Below are 8083 nucleotides of genomic sequence, written 5' to 3' on the forward strand. Positions count from 1 at the left end.
TCAGCCGAATCGGATAATTAGAAAAAAAGTTATAGCAATTTAAAGATGGGTATACGTTAAGTGCATTTTTGCATTTCAAAAATGGCCTGATCAAGGACCCATTTCTGGGCAATTTTGACAGTTATGACGTCATTTTTCGAAATTTTTCCGAAATTTTTTTTTTTTTACCTAAATGATATTTTTTAAAATCCTTTGAACTGGAGCATCTCTGGGACTCACCAGAAGTGATTTTAGAATAAAAAAAAAGTTTTGAAAAATTTTTTTCAAAGTTGATAAAAATTAAGAAAAAAATTTTTTTTCACGTTGCCGAAAAAAATTTGGCTTTCTAAACAAATCAGAAGTGTGTAGGAAAAAAATGAGCCGAATGTGGTAATTAGGGACAAAGTTAGAGCAAAAATTCCAAAAAATTTATTAAAAAGAAAAAATATGTGTGCAAATTTAGCAAGAAAAAAAATGCAAAAAATTTTTTCTTCATGACGCCCTTATAGTTCTAAGTTTATATACTCTTCTGGAGTGTAAATCCAAAAAATTGGGCAGAATTGGATAATTAGGGAGAAAGTTAGAGCAATTTAAATTTTGACTATTGAAAAAAAAAAAATTTTTAAAAAGGTTTTTTGCAAAAAAAAGGAATAAAAATTTGTTTTACAGAATTCGCACAAAGAGGGTTCATTGCAGAAAGTCCTCACGAGCCTGGCGAACCAAGTCTGAGTCAAAACGGATAATTAGGGACAAAGTTAGAGCATTTTAAAGTTGGCGAAAACCCCTCAAAAACCGCAAATTTTTCAGCCTATTTTTGTCACGTTTTACAAAAAAAAGTCGAAAAAAATATTTTTTCTTTATTCGCACAAAAAGGGTTCTTTGCAGAAAGTCCTAACGAGTCAGAAAAACGTGGGCTGAGTCAAAACAGATGATTAGAAAAAAAGTTATAGCAATTTAAAAATGGCGAAGTGTCCAAAAAACGCTCCAAAACAACCGAAAATTTAAGGGTTGAAAAAACGCCAATTTTTGGCATGTTTTACAAAAAAACTCCTTAAAAAATGTGTTTACAGAATTTTCCCCAAAAGAAATTTTTTTCAGAAACTCCTAACGAGTCAGAAAAATGTAGGCTCAGCCGAATCGGATAATTAGAAAAAAAGTTATAGCAATTTAAAGATGGGTATACGTTAAGTGCATTTTTGCATTTCAAAAATGGCCTGATCAAGGACCCATTTCTGGGCAATTTTGACAGTTATGACGTCATTTTTCGAAATTTTTCCGAAATTTTTTTTTTTTTACCTAAATGATATTTTTTAAAATCCTTTGAACTGGAGCATCTCTGGGACTCACCAGAAGTGATTTTAGAATAAAAAAAAAGTTTTGAAAAATTTTTTTCAAAGTTGATAAAAATTAAGAAAAAAATTTTTTTTCACGTTGCCGAAAAAAATTTGGCTTTCTAAACAAATCAGAAGTGTGTAGGAAAAAAATGAGCCGAATGTGGTAATTAGGGACAAAGTTAGAGCAAAAATTCCAAAAAATTTATTAAAAAGAAAAAATATGTGTGCAAATTTAGCAAGAAAAAAAATGCAAAAAATTTTTTCTTCATGACGCCCTTATAGTTCTAAGTTTATATACTCTTCTGGAGTGTAAATCCAAAAAATTGGGCAGAATTGGATAATTAGGGAGAAAGTTAGAGCAATTTAAATTTTGACTATTGAAAAAAAAAAAATTTTTAAAAAGGTTTTTTGCAAAAAAAAGGAATAAAAATTTGTTTTACAGAATTCGCACAAAGAGGGTTCATTGCAGAAAGTCCTCACGAGCCTGGCGAACCAAGTCTGAGTCAAAACGGATAATTAGGGACAAAGTTAGAGCATTTTAAAGTTGGCGAAAACCCCTCAAAAACCGCAAATTTTTCAGCCTATTTTTGTCACGTTTTACAAAAAAAAGTCGAAAAAAATATTTTTTCTTTATTCGCACAAAAAGGGTTCTTTGCAGAAAGTCCTAACGAGTCAGAAAAACGTGGGCTGAGTCAAAACAGATGATTAGAAAAAAAGTTATAGCAATTTAAAAATGGCGAAGTGTCCAAAAAACGCTCCAAAACAACCGAAAATTTAAGGGTTGAAAAAACGCCAATTTTTGGCATGTTTTACAAAAAAAACTCCTTAAAAAATGTGTTTACAGAATTTTCCCCAAAAGAAATTTTTTTCAGAAACTCCTAACGAGTCAGAAAAATGTAGGCTCAGCCGAATCGGATAATTAGAAAAAAAGTTATAGCAATTTAAAGATGGGTATACGTTAAGTGCATTTTTGCATTTCAAAAATGGCCTGATCAAGGACCCATTTCTGGGCAATTTTGACAGTTATGACGTCATTTTTCGAAATTTTTCCGAAATTTTTTTTTTTTTACCTAAATGATATTTTTTAAAATCCTTTGAACTGGAGCATCTCTGGGACTCACCAGAAGTGATTTTAGAATAAAAAAAAAGTTTTGAAAAATTTTTTTCAAAGTTGATAAAAATTAAGAAAAAAATTTTTTTTCACGTTGCCGAAAAAAATTTGGCTTTCTAAACAAATCAGAAGTGTGTAGGAAAAAAATGAGCCGAATGTGGTAATTAGGGACAAAGTTAGAGCAAAAATTCCAAAAAATTTATTAAAAAGAAAAAATATGTGTGCAAATTTAGCAAGAAAAAAAATGCAAAAAATTTTTTCTTCATGACGCCCTTATAGTTCTAAGTTTATATACTCTTCTGGAGTGTAAATCCAAAAAATTGGGCAGAATTGGATAATTAGGGAGAAAGTTAGAGCAATTTAAATTTTGACTATTGAAAAAAAAAAAATTTTTAAAAAGGTTTTTTGCAAAAAAAAGGAATAAAAATTTGTTTTACAGAATTCGCACAAAGAGGGTTCATTGCAGAAAGTCCTCACGAGCCTGGCGAACCAAGTCTGAGTCAAAACGGATAATTAGGGACAAAGTTAGAGCATTTTAAAGTTGGCGAAAACCCCTCAAAAACCGCAAATTTTTCAGCCTATTTTTGTCACGTTTTACAAAAAAAAGTCGAAAAAAATATTTTTTCTTTATTCGCACAAAAAGGGTTCTTTGCAGAAAGTCCTAACGAGTCAGAAAAACGTGGGCTGAGTCAAAACAGATGATTAGAAAAAAAGTTATAGCAATTTAAAAATGGCGAAGTGTCCAAAAAACGCTCCAAAACAACCGAAAATTTAAGGGTTGAAAAAACGCCAATTTTTGGCATGTTTTACAAAAAAACTCCTTAAAAAATGTGTTTACAGAATTTTCCCCAAAAGAAATTTTTTTCAGAAACTCCTAACGAGTCAGAAAAATGTAGGCTCAGCCGAATCGGATAATTAGAAAAAAAGTTATAGCAATTTAAAGATGGGTATACGTTAAGTGCATTTTTGCATTTCAAAAATGGCCTGATCAAGGACCCATTTCTGGGCAATTTTGACAGTTATGACGTCATTTTTCGAAATTTTTCCGAAATTTTTTTTTTTTTACCTAAATGATATTTTTTAAAATCCTTTGAACTGGAGCATCTCTGGGACTCACCAGAAGTGATTTTAGAATAAAAAAAAAGTTTTGAAAAATTTTTTTCAAAGTTGATAAAAATTAAGAAAAAAATTTTTTTTCACGTTGCCGAAAAAAATTTGGCTTTCTAAACAAATCAGAAGTGTGTAGGAAAAAAATGAGCCGAATGTGGTAATTAGGGACAAAGTTAGAGCAAAAATTCCAAAAAATTTATTAAAAAGAAAAAATATGTGTGCAAATTTAGCAAGAAAAAAAATGCAAAAAATTTTTTCTTCATGACGCCCTTATAGTTCTAAGTTTATATACTCTTCTGGAGTGTAAATCCAAAAAATTGGGCAGAATTGGATAATTAGGGAGAAAGTTAGAGCAATTTAAATTTTGACTATTGAAAAAAAAAAAATTTTTAAAAAGGTTTTTTTGCAAAAAAAAGGAATAAAAATTTGTTTTACAGAATTCGCACAAAGAGGGTTCATTGCAGAAAGTCCTCACGAGCCTGGCGAACCAAGTCTGAGTCAAAACGGATAATTAGGGACAAAGTTAGAGCATTTTAAAGTTGGCGAAAACCCCTCAAAAACCGCAAATTTTTCAGCCTATTTTTGTCACGTTTTACAAAAAAAAGTCGAAAAAAATATTTTTTCTTTATTCGCACAAAAAGGGTTCTTTGCAGAAAGTCCTAACGAGTCAGAAAAACGTGGGCTGAGTCAAAACAGATGATTAGAAAAAAAGTTATAGCAATTTAAAAATAGGCGAAGTGTCCAAAAAACGCTCCAAAACAACCGAAAATTTAAGGGTTGAAAAAACGCCAATTTTTGGCATGTTTTACAAAAAAACTCCTTAAAAAATGTGTTTACAGAATTTTCCCCAAAAGAAATTTTTTTCAGAAACTCCTAACGAGTCAGAAAAATGTAGGCTCAGCCGAATCGGATAATTAGAAAAAAAGTTATAGCAATTTAAAGATGGGTATACGTTAAGTGCATTTTTGCATTTCAAAAATGGCCTGATCAAGGACCCATTTCTGGGCAATTTTGACAGTTATGACGTCATTTTTCGAAATTTTTCCGAAATTTTTTTTTTTTTACCTAAATGATATTTTTTAAAATCCTTTGAACTGGAGCATCTCTGGGACTCACCAGAAGTGATTTTAGAATAAAAAAAAAGTTTTGAAAAATTTTTTTCAAAGTTGATAAAAATTAAGAAAAAAATTTTTTTTCACGTTGCCGAAAAAAATTTGGCTTTCTAAACAAATCAGAAGTGTGTAGGAAAAAAATGAGCCGAATGTGGTAATTAGGGACAAAGTTAGAGCAAAAATTCCAAAAAATTTATTAAAAAGAAAAAATATGTGTGCAAATTTAGCAAGAAAAAAAATGCAAAAAATTTTTTCTTCATGACGCCCTTATAGTTCTAAGTTTATATACTCTTCTGGAGTGTAAATCCAAAAAATTGGGCAGAATTGGATAATTAGGGAGAAAGTTAGAGCAATTTAAATTTTGACTATTGAAAAAAAAAAAATTTTTAAAAAGGTTTTTTGCAAAAAAAAGGAATAAAAATTTGTTTTACAGAATTCGCACAAAGAGGGTTCATTGCAGAAAGTCCTCACGAGCCTGGCGAACCAAGTCTGAGTCAAAACGGATAATTAGGGACAAAGTTAGAGCATTTTAAAGTTGGCGAAAACCCCTCAAAAACCGCAAATTTTTCAGCCTATTTTTGTCACGTTTTACAAAAAAAAGTCGAAAAAAATATTTTTTCTTTATTCGCACAAAAAGGGTTCTTTGCAGAAAGTCCTAACGAGTCAGAAAAACGTGGGCTGAGTCAAAACAGATGATTAGAAAAAAAGTTATAGCAATTTAAAAATGGCGAAGTGTCCAAAAAACGCTCCAAAACAACCGAAAATTTAAGGGTTGAAAAAACGCCAATTTTTGGCATGTTTTACAAAAAAACTCCTTAAAAAATGTGTTTACAGAATTTTCCCCAAAAGAAATTTTTTTCAGAAACTCCTAACGAGTCAGAAAAATGTAGGCTCAGCCGAATCGGATAATTAGAAAAAAAGTTATAGCAATTTAAAGATGGGTATACGTTAAGTGCATTTTTGCATTTCAAAAATGGCCTGATCAAGGACCCATTTCTGGGCAATTTTGACAGTTATGACGTCATTTTTCGAAATTTTTCCGAAATTTTTTTTTTTTTTACCTAAATGATATTTTTTAAAATCCTTTGAACTGGAGCATCTCTGGGACTCACCAGAAGTGATTTTAGAATAAAAAAAAAGTTTTGAAAAATTTTTTTCAAAGTTGATAAAAATTAAGAAAAAAATTTTTTTTCACGTTGCCGAAAAAAATTTGGCTTTCTAAACAAATCAGAAGTGTGTAGGAAAAAAATGAGCCGAATGTGGTAATTAGGGACAAAGTTAGAGCAAAAATTCCAAAAAATTTATTAAAAAGAAAAAATATGTGTGCAAATTTAGCAAGAAAAAAAATGCAAAAAATTTTTTCTTCATGACGCCCTTATAGTTCTAAGTTTATATACTCTTCTGGAGTGTAAATCCAAAAAATTGGGCAGAATTGGATAATTAGGGAGAAAGTTAGAGCAATTTAAATTTTGACTATTGAAAAAAAAAAAATTTTTAAAAAGGTTTTTTGCAAAAAAAAGGAATAAAAATTTGTTTTACAGAATTCGCACAAAGAGGGTTCATTGCAGAAAGTCCTCACGAGCCTGGCGAACCAAGTCTGAGTCAAAACGGATAATTAGGGACAAAGTTAGAGCATTTTAAAGTTGGCGAAAACCCCTCAAAAACCGCAAATTTTTCAGCCTATTTTTGTCACGTTTTACAAAAAAAAGTCGAAAAAAATATTTTTTCTTTATTCGCACAAAAAGGGTTCTTTGCAGAAAGTCCTAACGAGTCAGAAAAACGTGGGCTGAGTCAAAACAGATGATTAGAAAAAAAGTTATAGCAATTTAAAAATGGCGAAGTGTCCAAAAAACGCTCCAAAACAACCGAAAATTTAAGGGTTGAAAAAACGCCAATTTTTGGCATGTTTTACAAAAAAACTCCTTAAAAAATGTGTTTACAGAATTTTCCCCAAAAGAAATTTTTTTCAGAAACTCCTAACGAGTCAGAAAAATGTAGGCTCAGCCGAATCGGATAATTAGAAAAAAAGTTATAGCAATTTAAAGATGGGTATACGTTAAGTGCATTTTTGCATTTCAAAAATGGCCTGATCAAGGACCCATTTCTGGGCAATTTTGACAGTTATGACGTCATTTTTCGAAATTTTTCCGAAATTTTTTTTTTTTTACCTAAATGATATTTTTTAAAATCCTTTGAACTGGAGCATCTCTGGGACTCACCAGAAGTGATTTTAGAATAAAAAAAAAGTTTTGAAAAATTTTTTTCAAAGTTGATAAAAATTAAGAAAAAAATTTTTTTTCACGTTGCCGAAAAAAATTTGGCTTTCTAAACAAATCAGAAGTGTGTAGGAAAAAAATGAGCCGAATGTGGTAATTAGGGACAAAGTTAGAGCAAAAATTCCAAAAAATTTATTAAAAAGAAAAAATATGTGTGCAAATTTAGCAAGAAAAAAAATGCAAAAAATTTTTTCTTCATGACGCCCTTATAGTTCTAAGTTTATATACTCTTCTGGAGTGTAAATCCAAAAAATTGGGCAGAATTGGATAATTAGGGAGAAAGTTAGAGCAATTTAAATTTTGACTATTGAAAAAAAAAAAATTTTTAAAAAGGTTTTTTGCAAAAAAAAGGAATAAAAATTTGTTTTACAGAATTCGCACAAAGAGGGTTCATTGCAGAAAGTCCTCACGAGCCTGGCGAACCAAGTCTGAGTCAAAACGGATAATTAGGGACAAAGTTAGAGCATTTTAAAGTTGGCGAAAACCCCTCAAAAACCGCAAATTTTTCAGCCTATTTTTGTCACGTTTTACAAAAAAAAGTCGAAAAAAATATTTTTTCTTTATTCGCACAAAAAGGGTTCTTTGCAGAAAGTCCTAACGAGTCAGAAAAACGTGGGCTGAGTCAAAACAGATGATTAGAAAAAAAGTTATAGCAATTTAAAAATGGCGAAGTGTCCAAAAAACGCTCCAAAACAACCGAAAATTTAAGGGTTGAAAAAACGCCAATTTTTGGCATGTTTTACAAAAAAACTCCTTAAAAAATGTGTTTACAGAATTTTCCCCAAAAGAAATTTTTTTCAGAAACTCCTAACGAGTCAGAAAAATGTAGGCTCAGCCGAATCGGATAATTAGAAAAAAAGTTATAGCAATTTAAAGATGGGTATACGTTAAGTGCATTTTTGCATTTCAAAAATGGCCTGATCAAGGACCCATTTCTGGGCAATTTTGACAGTTATGACGTCATTTTTCGAAATTTTTCCGAAATTTTTTTTTTTTTACCTAAATGATATTTTTTAAAATCCTTTGAACTGGAGCATCTCTGGGACTCACCAGAAGTGATTTTAGAATAAAAAAAAAGTTTTGAAAAATTTTTTTCAAAGTTGATAAAAATTAAGAAAAAAATTTTTTTTCACGTTGCCGAAAAAAATTTGGCTTTCTAAA

This window comes from Leptopilina heterotoma, unplaced genomic scaffold (genome assembly GCF_015476425.1).
Source record: "Leptopilina heterotoma isolate Lh14 unplaced genomic scaffold, ASM1547642v1 Lhet_246, whole genome shotgun sequence".
Classification (NCBI taxonomy): Eukaryota; Metazoa; Arthropoda; class Insecta; order Hymenoptera; family Figitidae; genus Leptopilina; species Leptopilina heterotoma.